The 14,223-nt window shown below is 49.4% G+C and overlaps 1 pseudogene; it reads right to left on the reverse strand.

The window, feature by feature from the left end:
* Positions 1-395: 395 nt before the first annotated feature.
* On the reverse strand, positions 396-3,357 carry LOC149433081 (cyclin-dependent kinase 5 activator 1-like; annotated as a pseudogene).
* Between the last annotated feature and the right edge of the window lie 10,866 nt (positions 3,358-14,223).

A 14,223-nucleotide genomic window follows, 5' to 3' on the forward strand; every position in this document is an offset into this window, starting at 1 on the left:
GCTGATTGGCCGCTATGCACAGCAGCACCAGATTCTGAATGCACCAGTTTTAGTAAGGGTCCCTGTCCAGTAAATCTACATGACCGGAGGGGTGCGTGTAGTCAGCCCATGCATGTAATCCATGTAATACAGCAGACAAGCATGTGAGCTGCCTGTCACACTCCTCCTGTACACCAATCTATTCCTCATTAATGTAAAGCCAGCTCAGCATACCACCCCCCCCCCCTCCAAGGCAGGCAATAATCCCCGGGAGCCGGTTAGCAGGCTACATCGTCTGAGCCTTGTGTTGGCGCAGAGGTGAACCTTCCCTTTAAACACACGTAGAACAAGGCCGGTATCATGAAATTTCATCTTTCAAATAACATTGCCCCCCCCCCCCCCCCCATCCCCCAGCAAGCATCGCTAGTGGCAGCCTCCATGGAACCGAGGGCACATTTGGCATGGCCTGCAGCAATTGCGCTCTATCTAGCATTACAACACATTAAAAACAAGTCTTTGCCAAAGATAACCTCCCCCCTGACAAGGTCCCTAGCATAAATAAATCACTCAGCAGGGGATTTCCTGACTGCCGAAAAAAAAAACCGAAAGAAGAAAATGACCCAATTTCAGCATAATGCAAAATTGTTCTCGTAATCTGCACGACTGGACTGCAAACGCTCCCTATCAGATCGGTGTTATGGATCTGAAAGTAACTTCTCATGCGGAATTGTACTGGTGGTACCCCACATGAAAGGAAATGAGCAATAAAGCAGACGTATTGTTACCGATGTGGTGTTATAAAACCAAAGTCTAATCCATATATCGTCACATTCGTGGATGCAAAGGAACTGAAGAAGTCCAACAGGGCCCCATAACGATCCTCCTGCCTCAGCGGCCTCTTTAATCCTGCAAGCTTGCTGACTCCAACCACAATTGGCCGGATGGAGAAGATGGGATTGAAGGCTCTTGACGTTGACTGGCCAATTCAGGTTCCTTATCGTACATTTGTACAGAAAAAATAGGAAAGGTTTGGGGATTCGCTTTGGAATGAGTATGAGCAGCCACTACCAAGGTGTAGTGAAGAAAAAAAAAAAACAACGTGCAGCCCTCGGAGAATACTAAGTGGGAAAAAGAGGTGGTGAGCGTCAGGCACTTTTTGGCCTACAAAATAAAAGATGCACGTTGGATGGTGGCCAAGATGCCTCGAATTTCCACCACTGTTCAACGTAGGCAATGCACAAAAGGTTGAATGTGGTCCCGTTTTGTTTTCTTTTTTTTTTTGGCTACTGGATCAAGGTTGGCCAGCAACATTATGTGTAGGATCTGGCCTTCAAGTGCTGTGAAAGAGCTGGACCTGGTCTCTCCATGGACAGTCACCGGTCTAATACTCTGGAAAACTCATCGCGGTTGCCCTCGTTTTTTAGGTCAGCAAACACCTGGGTGAAGTAATGTGGGTCAGCGTTAATTCTCAACATCTTGGCACTCATGGCATCAATGATGCAAAGACATCGGTCCCAGAAGGCATCCTTGCCGGCTTCCACCAAGAAAGGCTTGAGAGGGTAAGATATCTCATTGCCCATGTAAGAGTAGGAGAGATACAGGCAGGTCAACAGAGTGGCCTGCAAGTCATGTTCAGTGGCCACAGAGTCCCCGTCGATGACATCCCTGCAAAGCAAGTAGACAAATACTACGTTGGCGGGAGTGACGAAGGCCTGGTCTTGCCAGCCTTGAAGAAGTAAGGAGCGGTCCACGCTGCGCAGCCATAGAATTGGGTCTGTTGGTGACAAATGTTTCAGCCGGTAACACCTCCTACAAAGGAATTCCCCAAGGCATTTGAGTAGTTCTCCGGTGGAGGCTTGGACTATAACCCTCTTTGGAGAGCCACCACCAGTAGTGTTGGAGACCTTCTTGATGGAGGATATCTGCTTGGACGTGAGCGGGGCAAGGGGCTGGACTGTCATAGCTGGAGAGATTGGCACAGGATAAGGACTTTTTCACATTCTCGTGGTTTAAATGGGCGACGTCTTTCTGGTAATTGCTGTTGGCGGTTCCTTTCCTTGAGGTCTTCTTTTTGGTCGAGGCCACCAGCCTTTTCCAGGTCAGCGCAGGGATAAACATGGAGTGCCGCTTTAAACCCTTATCGGGCTTCTGCCCGCTGCCCTTGCTGACACTGGTGTAATGCGCCAGGGATCCAGAACCATCGTCGTAGAGGCTCGCCTTCCGGGAACCCGGAGACAGAGAGAGGACCGTGCCCATGCTAACGAAGATCTTCACCAGAAAACCGGGGGAATGGGAGGAGTCTGAGCAACCTCAGAGGAAAGCAATTAGTCCAATAAAGATCCAATCTTCACGGGGAGAATTAATTACCAGCGGAGGAATGAAACTGGCAGTTCTTTGTTGCCTGCATTGCAGGACACATGCAGCTTTCTCCCCCGAATACGGCACGCTGGTGGTAAACAAGAGCTCAGTGGTCTCTTCTTCCCCCCCCCCCCCCCAACGCTCCAATGAAAGTCCTTTCAAAAGAAATAATTCAATTAGCCAGCTGATTCATTAGCTGTGGGTCTCCCGTGATGTGGAGGGGGGGGGGTGGGTGATGGTATTAGTCAGATGCTGCACGGTGGTCCTCCTTGCAATCTGCGATGTGGACTGCAGATAGCTGGAGGGGAAGGGGGTGGGGGGGGGGGTTGATGTTGCCAAGGATGAAATGGAATGTAGATAGAGATTGGCTCACTCGCACCTTCAACAAATTCTATATTGATCTGTCCTTGGTTTGCTCATTGCAAAATACTAACTGTGAGCGGCGTTGATGAAGATAGCCAAGCCTCGATCTTTGGTGGGGGTGGTGGCAATATGGACCGAGCCTGCGTTTATGCAGAATGAGCCATTGGTCTTTGGATAAAAGAGGACCCACCTAGATAAAGGGGGGGGGGGTATTGGTGAGGAATAGCAATCCGTAGTGAGCTTTGGATGATCCAGCCTTTGTAGTGCAGTCCAGGCGGGGAGCGTTGGGGGGGGAAACGAAAAGAGGGGGTTGTCCAGCTTTTGTCAGACGAGGGTCTTGGTACCTCCGTGATGCTGAAGCTGATGCAGGCAGGGGGGGGGGGGGTCTTCCCTTAGGATGAAGGCTGATGAGCGAAGACAGTCTACTGGATGGACATGCGGCACCCCAATGCAGCCGCCCCCCCTGAGACCTGAGCTGTCAGTGGTTGCTGGAGGTGCAGGGCAGCGCAGATCTGCCGCATTGGTCAGGGGGAAGGCAGTGCTGAGCATCTGATGAGAGACAGGAGACACTGAAAGGAGAGGGCTGATCCTGAGTCTCAGCTCACAGACATCTCCATGCGGCTGATCCAACCAGCTCTGGCCTTCCAAGGGGGGGGGAGAACACACGGGCATTGTGATTTGCTGACAGCCTTGCAGCCAGAGCCCCCCTCCTGAATGGAGATGTCAGTGCCATTGCAGGAATAGTAGCGCCACCTGCTGGAGCCCCTCTGGTAGGACGCTTTTGTTCCAAGATGCAAATCTCGGCACGCTACAATGTAACAGATGGTTCGCCGAAAAGAGAAAAACATCGAATCAATGAAAACGGCGGCAAACCGGTCACACGGGTCAGGACTATCCCATCGTTTCTCCCTGACGCATCCTTACTCTATTCACCTTCTATGCTTCCAGTAAATAAGGCGGTAATTGGAACCACGCAGCGTGCATTATTGTGCGTACAACATGCGTCCGCTGGTGTGCAGTGAGACTGTGCGCTGAAGTGCTTTATTTTCCTCCTTTTTATATGTTTCCAGATTGTAAGGGCTTGTTAAACCACAAAGTGCGCATTATTGTGTGTATAGTGCGCATGCACTGGTGCGCAATGAGAACGCATGCTGCAATGCACACAGCGAGCGTTCTAATGCCTATACCATGCATGCACTGGTGTACAATGAGAACGCATGCCGCAATGCACACAGAGAGCATTCTAATGCCTATACCATGCATGCGCTGGTGCGCAATGAGAACGCATGCCGCAATGCACACAGCGAGCGTTCTAATGCCTATACCATGCATGCGCTGGTGCACAATGAGAACGCATGCCGCAATGCACACAACGAGCGTTCTAATGCCTATACCATGCATGCACTGGTGTTCTTGAGTCCCTCCATTGAGCCTGCGTTGTCGAGTTCCTCCATTGAGCCTGCGTTTTTGAGTCCCTCCATTGAGCCTGCATTCTTGAGTCCCTCCATTGAGCCTGCGTTGCTGAGTCCCTCCATTGAGTCTGTGTTCTTGAGTCCCTCCATTTAGCCTGCGATGTTGAGTTCCTCCATTGAGCCTGCATTGTTGAGTCGCTACACTGAGCCTGCATTGTTGAGTCCCTCCATTGAGCCTGCGTTGCTGAGTCCTTACATTGAGCCTACATTGTTGAATCCTTACATTGAGCCTGCGTTATTGAGTCCCTCCATTGAACCGGTGTTGTTCAGTCCCTTCATTGAGCCTGCGTTGCTGAGTCCTTACACTGAACCTGTGTTGCTGAGTCCCTCCATTGAGCCTGCATTGCTGAGTCTTTATATTGAGAATGCATTGCTGTGCCCCTCTATTGAGCCTGCATTGTTAAGTCCCTCCATTGAGCCTGCATTGCTGAGTCCCTCCATTGAGCCTGCGTTGCTGAGTCCCTCCATTGAGCCTGCGTTGCTGAGTCCCTCCATTGAGCCTGCATTGTTGAGTCCCTCCATTGAGCCTGCGTTGTTGAGTCCCTCCATTGAGCCTGCATTGCTGAGTCCCTCCATTGAGCCTGCATTGCTGAGTCCTTACATTGAGCCTGCATTGCTGAGTCCCTCCATTGAGCCTGCATTGCTGAGTCCTTACACTGAGCCTACGTTGTTGAGTCCCTCCATTGAGCCTGTGTTGTTGAGTCCCTCCATTGAGCCTGCATTGCTGAGTTCCTCCATTGAGCCTGCATTGCTGAGTCCCTCCATTGAGCCTGCGTTGCTGAGTCCTTACATTGAGCCTGCATTGCTGAGTCCCTCCATTGAGCCTGCATTGCTGAGTCCTTACACTGAGCCTACGTTGTTGAGTCCCTCCATTGAGCCTGTGTTGTTGAGTCCCTCCATTGAGCCTGTGTTGTTGAGTCCCTCCATTGAGCCTGCATTGCTGAGTCCCTCCATTGAGCCTGCATTGCTGAGTCCCTCCATTGAGCCTGCCTTGCTGAGTCCGAATATATGAAATTAATTCCGAAAACGAATCATTCAAACATAATGAATATGATGAAGCAAAATTCAATAATTTAACGAATCAATCCGAAATGAAAGAAAACAAACATTTCCGTTGTGCACATCTCTAGTACACTTCTCCATTTTCATAGTAAAACAATCCAGCAGCTGAAACACGTTTTTGGCCTCAATAGGAACATGTGCAGACAGAAGATCAATGTGGGGGACATTCACCAAAACTGGAGCACTCAGAATCTGGTGCAGATGTGCATGGGAGCCAATCCGCTTCTACACTCAGCTTCAGGGGTGGACTGACCATTTGGAAACTCGGGCACTGCCCGAGGGCCCGGGGTCAGTAGGGGGCCCCATGAGATGCCCCTGGTACCTTTTTCATAGGCTTTTTTGAGTGTGGGCAAGGACACAGGGCCCCCATGATCCCCTATTGCCTGGGGGCCCCATGAGTTGTCAGTCCACCCCTGCTCAGCTTGTTCAGTTGCCCCTGGTTCAAATCTGTGCGGGTGGTGCCGCTGCGATTCCACACAAAAATCCGTGCAGCCGCACCACCCGCACAGAGGAATGCGGACCCACGGGCGGGTGCCATTACTTCTAATGGCACGCCGCCCAAACTGGAAGTCGCAACCGTACTGGGAACAGAGGTTCCTGTGCAGGCTACGTTTTCCGAAGAAGTGCAAGGACTTCTTCTCTACGTGTCCCGGGGCAAATGAATGGGCTCTCGTGCCCGCGCAAAGCTCGGCCCGCAGGAACTCGGAGATGTGAACCTAGCCTTAAGCTTTGGCAGTAAATCCTGGAAGATGATTGGTTTCTGTGCAGAGCTGCTCCAGATTTTGCACTCTCCTGTTTTAGTAAATAACCCCCCATGGAGTCTCTGAAGTAAATTGTGTGGTCACTACAACCAGCTGTTTTCCTTAGACTTAGGAGACCTCTATCTGCGAGTCTCAGGAGACCCTGCCTTTCGATCCTATTTTCCCTTTGCAATTGGTAAGGACCACTACAAAATCACCTACCTTCCTTACGGACCCTCATGGTGTCCAAGGACCTCTACATCAATGGTCCCTGTGGTGAAGTGGGCAGAGTAGCGCATGCAACTCTTTCAACATCTCCAGCTACTTCTGCCTATAGCTGCTCTGCTGAGGTAAAGAGCAGGGCCAGGACAAGGGGTTGGTGGAAGGGGTGGCTGCCCTGGGCGCAAAGGTTTACTATAGGGATGAGGGCACCTTCCTTCTGTTACAAGGCTGACAGGCACCACTACTTCTATCAGCCCAGCACTAGGATCCCTAAGTTTGAACATGATTAATGGGGAGGGGGGGGGGGGGGTCGCGTGGTTTTTGCATCTTTGCCTTGGCCACTGGATGACCTTGAGGGATAAGAATTTATCATTACCCCAATGACATCTTCCTGCTGGCTCAAGACACAGACCTTCTCCTTTCAAGCAACGATGAGGTTCAACAAATCTGAACCACCCTTGGATGGGTGATCAGTTGAAACGAAAATGAGCCCAATCCAAGACTTCTAGTTATAGTCATATGAGTTGAGTTTCTTTAGCGATGTCCTCTTCACATCTCAGAGCCTCTACGTGTCTAAAAATGATAGTCACAATGGTGGAAGTGATCCCCAGGGTGAAGTGGGCACAGTAGCACATGCGACTCTTTCAATGTCTTCCAAGGACTTTTACAAAAGAACTTTAGCAAATAGTTTCTCTCTTGAGACAAACCAGGATGAGAATTCATCATTAGGTGAAGGACATCTTGCTGCTGGCCCAAGACACAGATTTTCTCCTTTCATACAATGATGAGGTTCAAATGTGGACCACCTTTGGATGGGTGATCAGTTCGAACAAAAATCAGCTGAAGGCCTTTGATTCACCTAGAAGTCAAGGCTTCCAATTCCAGTCATAAAGAGTTTGTCTAGTGGAATCCTCTTTGCAACTCAGAGCCTCTAAGTGTCTAAAAATTAAAGGCACAATGGTGGAAGAGATCCCCATGGTGAAGTGAGCACAGTAGCACGTGCAACTCTTTTAACGTCTTCACGGACTTCTACAAAAGTACTTTTGCCCATAGTTAATCTGTTGAGGCAAAGAGGGATAAGAATCCATCATTACCTCAATGGAATCTTGCTGCTAGCCCAACACAGAGACTTTCTCCTTTGATACAGACACCGTTAAGTAAATTTGAACCACCTTTGGATGGGTGACCAACCAGCTTAAGCCCTTTGATCCACCTGACAGCCCAAGTCACGACACCCAGTTTCAATCATAAAGAGTTGAGTTTCTCTAGCATTGTCCTCTTCGCATCTCAAAGTACCGGTATCTAATAATTATAGGCACAATGGTGGCAGAGATCCCCATGGTGAAGTGGGCACAGTAGCACATGCAACTCTTTAAATGCTTCCAATGACTTTTGCCCATAGTTGCTCTGTTGAGGCAAAGAGTGATAAGAAATCACCATGACCTCAATGACATCTTGCTGCTGACCCAAGACAGAAATCTTCTCATTTTGAGGTTCTACATCAATGTCAACTAAAGCACTTTGGTTCACCTTGGAGCCCAAGTCAAGACTTTCAGTCATGGGTTCATTTTCTTTAGCTCAGCTCTCGTTGCATCTCAGAGGCTCTTTGGGGTTGATTTACTAAAACTGGAGAGTGCAAAATATGGTGCAGCTCTGCATAGAAACCAATCAGCTTCCAGGTTTTATTGTCAAAGCTCAAATGGACAAGCTGACATTAGAAGCTGATTGGCTACCATGCACAGCTGCACCATATTTTGCACTCTACAGTTTTAGTAAATCAACCCCTAAGTGTCTACAAATTCTAGACAAAATGGTGGCAGACATCCACATAGTGAAGTGGGCACAGTAGCACATGTGATTCTTTCAGGGCGAGGTTTGGCAACAGATCTGGACAAGAACATAAAAATCTATCACATTCTAGTCTATAGTGGTGGACTATCAAACTCAACCTTTCCAACTACCACTTTTAATTCCAACCACATGGATCAGAGAGTGGTGTCCAATGTTCTGGAGCTAGAAAAAGCCCAATGAACATTCTCTCATCTAATCCTGAACACGTCAATCTTCTGGGGAATGGACAATACAACAGTGGTAGGCCACAAGGGAACTGCCGGCGGTAGCCTCTAGCGTTCCACAGACCGGAATTCCCCAAGGAGCGGAATCTAAGCCCCGACCTGCTTGTTCACCAGGGCCCCTGATGGTGGGGATGGACTTGGAGCAAGCCAAAACCAGGTCGCGGGCCCCTGGGTTCACCCAGCTGTGGTAGAAGCGCTTGCCGGAGGTGTATAGCAGGTGAGAGCCTGATGTGAGGAGGTAGAAAGAGCGGAGTCGGGCAGGCCGGGTCGGTAGCGGTGGAGGCAGCACGGTACAAAACAGTAGACAGAAGGATAAATGGCTCACAAGCCGGGTTCGGTAACAGAAGATCAAAACGTGTGGGATAAGACAGGAGAATGGTCAGGCAAGCCAGGGATCAGAGCAGGAGACAATCAGCACATCAAAGGTCAGGCAGGGTCGGCAACAAAGCAATCTAATCTTCAGGAACACAGGATACAGGTAAGACCATACGGCAATTAGAGCCAGACCTGACCTGTTTTAAATAGGGCGCCCTGATTGGTGCCAGGCGCGTGTCCGTGATCGCGAGTGCACATGCGAGAACGCCGCTGCCTTCGCGGGTGCCCAGGTCCCAATGCTCGCACGCTAGTGCGGCCGGGCACACCGTGCATGCGAAAACCCGTGCGAGATCGCGGCCAGATCCGGGGTCCCTGACACAAGGAGAAGCATGGATGGCCATAAAGTATCTAATTTTTAATGAATCAGAAATGACTTTGCTCTGGAAACAGACAAAGAAATTAAAGAACTAACTGGGGAATACTCAAACCAAATTCCAGGTGAGGACAAGGTGAGAAAATTGAAGTATTCTTAAAGACAAGGGGTGGGCAACCTGCGGCTCTCCAACTGTTGCAGGACTACAAGTTCCACCACGCCTCTGCAAGCCATAGCTATAACTGTCAGTTTTGAAATGTCTCATGGAACCAGTAGAGTCATGCTTGTGTCTTTGCAATTCCTCATGGGAAATATAGTTCCACAACAGCTGGAGAGCCACAGGTTGCCCACCCCTGGTCTAGCAGCTCAGTCATGGCCACTTCCACAGGTGGATCTGCATGCCTCACCACTCAACAAAAAGATTCCCATATTTCACATGTCCAAGACCAATGGTGGTGGACATCATGACAGTGCAATGTTCTAACAGCCTATGTCTTTCCCCCATCCAGGTGATTTCAGATTGTTCTAGAGAAGGTCTGGATCCTAGCTGTGATTCCATTTTGCCAGAAGGTCCATGGTTCCAACCAGGGTTTCTCAACCAGGTTTCCTCCAGAGGTTGCTATGGGTTCCTTGAGCAATGTGCACTGTCTGTCTCTTAAAAAAGTTCTCACTGCCACCATTGATATTTTTAGCTTTCTCTAAGGTCATTCCTCCCAATGACCACAAGTGTAAGGAGCCTTCTTCCCACTGACCAGCACAATAATGTAGTCATTTTTAGCAGGTGTTGCCTGAGATCGGAGAGTTATATCAAAGGGTTCCTCTGTATTGAAAAGGTTGAGAAAGGATGGTTAGCTGTTAAGCTAACTCGAGCTTTAAGATCCTGTTCCCATTCCAGCTGGCCAAACCGTTCAAGGGTCAGTCGTCCATCCTTGTCCCTCTCACCTGCATTTTATGGTTTGGGTTTTCAAAGGGAAAGACTTGCCAAAACAAGATGTTTATTAAAAATCATGGGCATTCTGAGGAAGGCCAGAAAGACTTGTAGAGTCTCCTATAGATCTAGCAGCAAGTACACTATATTGCCAAAAGTATTGGTCGGCTGACCTTTCCACGCACATGAACTTTAATGGAATCCCAGTCTTAGTCCGTAGGGTTCAATATTGAGTTGGCCCCGCCCTTTGCAGCTATAACAGCTTCGACTCTTCTGGGAAGGCCGTCCACAAGGTTTAGGAGGGTGTCTATGGGAAGGTTGGACCATTCTTCCAGAAGCACATTTGTCAGGTCAGGCACTGATTGCGGGGGAGGAGGCCTGGCTTGCAGTCTCCACTCTAATTCATCCCAAAGGTGTTCTATGGGGTTGAGGTCAGGACTCTGTGCAGGCCAGTCAAGTTCCTCCACCCCAAACTGGCTCCTCCATGTCTTTATGGACCTTGCTTTGTGCACTGGTGTGCAGTCATGTTGGAACAGGAAGGGGCCATCCGCAAACTCTTCCCACAAAGTTGGGAGCATGAAATTGTCCAAAATGTTGCCTTAAGAGTTCCCTTCACTGGAACTAGGGGGCCAAGCCCAAGCCCGGAAAAGCAACCCCACATCCTAATCCCCCCTCCACCAAACATTACACTTGGCACAATGCAGTCAGGCAAGTACTGTTCTCCTGGCAACTACCAAACCCAGACACATCCATCGAATTGCCAGAGAAGCATGATTGGTCACTCCAGAGAACACGTCTCCATGCTCTAGAGTCCAGTGGCGGCGTGCTTTACACCATGGCATCCAATGCTTTGCATTGCACTTGGTGATGGAAGGCTTGGATGCAGCTGCTCAGCCATGGAAACCCATTCCATGAAGCTCTCTACGCACTGTTGTTGGGCTCATCTGAAGGCCACACCAAGTTTGGAGGTCTTTAGCTATTGACTCTGCAGACAGTTGGCGACTTCTGCGCACTGTGCGCTTCAGCATGCGCTGACTGCGCTCTGTCATGTGACGTGGCCTACCACTTGGTGGCTGCTGTTCCCAGTTGCTTCCACTTTTTTATAATCCCACTAACAGTTGAGCGTGGAATATTTAGTAGCCAGGAAATGTCACGGATGGACTTATTGCACAGGTGGCCACCTATCACGGGACCACGCTTGGAGTCACTGAGCTCCTGAGAGCGACCCATTCTTTCACCAATGTTTGTAGAAGCCGTCTGCATGTCTAGGGGATGGATTGTATACCCCTGTGTCCATGGAGGGGATTGGAACACCTGAATCACATGATTGGAAGGGCGGGGCCAATACTTTGGGCAATATAGTGTATGTAGCGCAGGGGCCCGCCTTATTGGATACAAATGGGATCGTTTAGGTAGGTGTTTTATGTGAATGGACGGTTGTGGTACATCCCCATTCTGCTGGAGCCAAATGCACCGTAGGGATCATTTTTGCTACACCACATGCAAACATTGCGTCTGCAGCATGTGTACATCCTAAAGTGGAACTAAAGTCTGCAATTATTCAATAGAGAAGATGGGACTTTCAGGGTTCATGAACATGAATACCAAACATATTAAAAAGTTATATCATTTTTATTTCTTATTTAAAAAAACAAAAAAAAACAAAAAAGGAAAAAATACAGAAACATAAAAACTATTTCAGTACTAAGAGTGGAACTGAGATTCAAACTTGATTATATAATTGTAGTTACTCCCTACATGTTTCGTCCTCACGGGCTTCTTCAGGGAAGATTTTTGAAGAGATTTCAACTGCAGCCCCTGAAGAAGCCCGTGAGGACGAAACATGTAGGGAGTAACTACAATTATATAATCAAGTTTGAATCTCAGTTCCACTCTTAGTACTGAAATTGTTTTTATGTTTCTGTATTTTTTCCTTTTTCTTTTTTTTTTTAAAGTACGAAATAAAAATGATATAACTTTTTAATATGTTTGGTATTCATGTTCATGAACCCTGAAAGTCCCATCTTCGCTATTGAATATTTGCAATTTTAAGGGATGTGGTGCAATAATCGTATCTGGTCGCTCGCTCGCCACTTTACTGTTACTAAAGTCTGCCCTTCCTCAACCGGTCAGAGATCCTTCGCTAGCACCAAATCTTCTACCCGGCGTCTTCTGGGTGTTGTGCTGCAGCTGTCTTCATTGGCCAACGCAGGATGACATCACTCCTGTGCATTCGCTGGAGTTTAGTGTACATGCAAAAACTTCAGAGGGCAGTAGAACCTTCCCCCCGACCCTTCGCCTGCCGTGTGACATGACATGGCGCAGCAAAAATGAAACATCATGTCGCTTTTGGCGCGTGTTGCTGCTGAACGCAACTAATGCTGTTCTACGGAGCCACCATGCAACTGCCCCGCCATGGCGTATGATGCACGCAATTGTGGAGCAGCAGTGTGGCTTATGAAGGGTACAATCAGGTCCTGAGGTGGCAACATATCGCCTCCTCACCTGCCGTCTGTCAAACATCTCTAAAAAAAAAAAAAGCGATCCAGGAGCGAATCGCTTATCAGAGGAGCAGCAGTCCTCGAAGTGGTGACTGTCTTGGGTGGGTTCTGGTTGTCCCCTGTAGAATAGTGGATGTCTCTATTAGCCCCCTGTAGACTGGTGGCTGTCTCTAGTGCCCTCCTGTAAAGTGGTGACTGTCTTCGGTGGCCCCCTGTAGGTGGTGGTGGTCTCTAGTAGTCCCCTGTAGGGGGGGTGGTCTCTGGTTGTCCCCTGAAGGAGGGTGATCTCTGGTTGTCCCCTGTAGGATAATGGCTGTTTCTAGTGGTCCCATGTAGGGTGATGCCAATCTCTGGTTGTCCTCTGTAGGGTGGTGGTGGTTTGTAATGACCCCCAGTAGGGTGGTGAAGGTCTCTTGTTGCCTCCGTAGGGTGGTGATGGTCTCTGGTTGTCCTTCTAGGGCGGTGATGGTCTCTGGTTGTCCCCTGTAGGGTGGTGGTGGTCTCTAGCTGTCCTCCTGTAAAGTGGTGGTGGTCTCTGGTTGTCCCCTGTAGGGCGGTGATGGTCTCTGGTTGTCCCCTCTAGGGTGGTGGTGGTCTCTAGTTGTCCCCCTGTAAGGTGGTGATGGTTACTGGTTGCCCCCTGTAGGGTGATGATGGTCTCTAGTTGCCCCTGTAGGGTGATGATCTACAGTTGCCCCCTGTAGGGTGGTGATGGTCTCTGGTTGCCTCCTGTAAGGTGGTGGTGGTTTGGAATGACCCCATGTAGGGTGATGATGGTCTCTAGTTGCCCCCTGTAGGGTGATGATGGTCTCTAGTTGCCCCCTGTAGGGTGATGATGATCTACAGTTGCCCCCTGTAGGGTGGTGATGGTCTCTGGTTGCCTCCTGGAAGGTGATGATGAACTACAGTTTCCCCCTGTAGGGTGGTGATGATCTACAGTTGCCCCCTGTAGGGTGATGATGGTCTCTGGTTGCCCCCTGTAGGGTGGTGATGATCTACAGTTGCCCCCTGTAGGGTGATGATGGTCTCTGGTTGCCCCCTGTAAGGTGGTGATGATCTACAGTTGCCCCCTGTAGGGTGATGATGGTCTCTGGTTGCCCCCTGTAAGGTGGTGATGATCTACAGTTGCCCCCTGTAGGGTGGTAATGATCTCCAGTTGCCCTCTTTAAGGTGGTGATGGTCTCTGGTTGCCTCCTGTAGGGTGGTGATGATCTACAGTTGCCCCCTGTAGGGTGGTGATGGTCTCTGGTTGCCTCCTGGAAGGTGATGATGAACTACAGTTTCCCCCTGTAGGGTGGTGATGATCTACAGTTGCCCCCTGTAGGGTGATGATGGTCTTTGGTTGCCCCCTGTAGGGTGGTGATGATCTACAGTTGCCCCCTGTAGGGTGATGATGGTCTCTGGTTGCCCCCTGTAGGGTGGTGATGATCTACAGTTGCCCCCTGTAGGGTGATGATGGTCTCTGGTTGCCCCCTGTAAGGTGGTGATGATCTACAGTTGCCCCCTGTAGGGTGGTAATGATCTCCAGTTGCCCTCTTTAAGGTGGTGATGGTCTCTGGTTGCCTCCTGTAGGGTGGTGGAGGTTTGTAATGACTCTCTGTAGGGTGATGATGGTCTCTAGTTGCCCCCTGTAGGTGTATATCGCCTCCTCACCTGCCGTCTGTCAAACATCTCTAACAGAAAAAAAAAAGCGATCTGGGAGCGAATTGCTTTTCAGAGGAGCAGCAGCCCTCGAACAAGCCTTTAAAAAAAAAAATTGCAAGCAGGCAGGTAGGTGTATTTTCTTGCAGAAAAGAATCTTCCCGTCTCTTCGGTAATAAATTGCTGCCTGCTCG

This window comes from Staurois parvus, unplaced genomic scaffold (assembly GCF_062004578.1).
Source record: "Staurois parvus isolate SC_StPar_1 unplaced genomic scaffold, SC_StPar_1.0 ptg001984l, whole genome shotgun sequence".
In the NCBI taxonomy this organism is placed as follows: Eukaryota; Metazoa; Chordata; class Amphibia; order Anura; family Ranidae; genus Staurois; species Staurois parvus.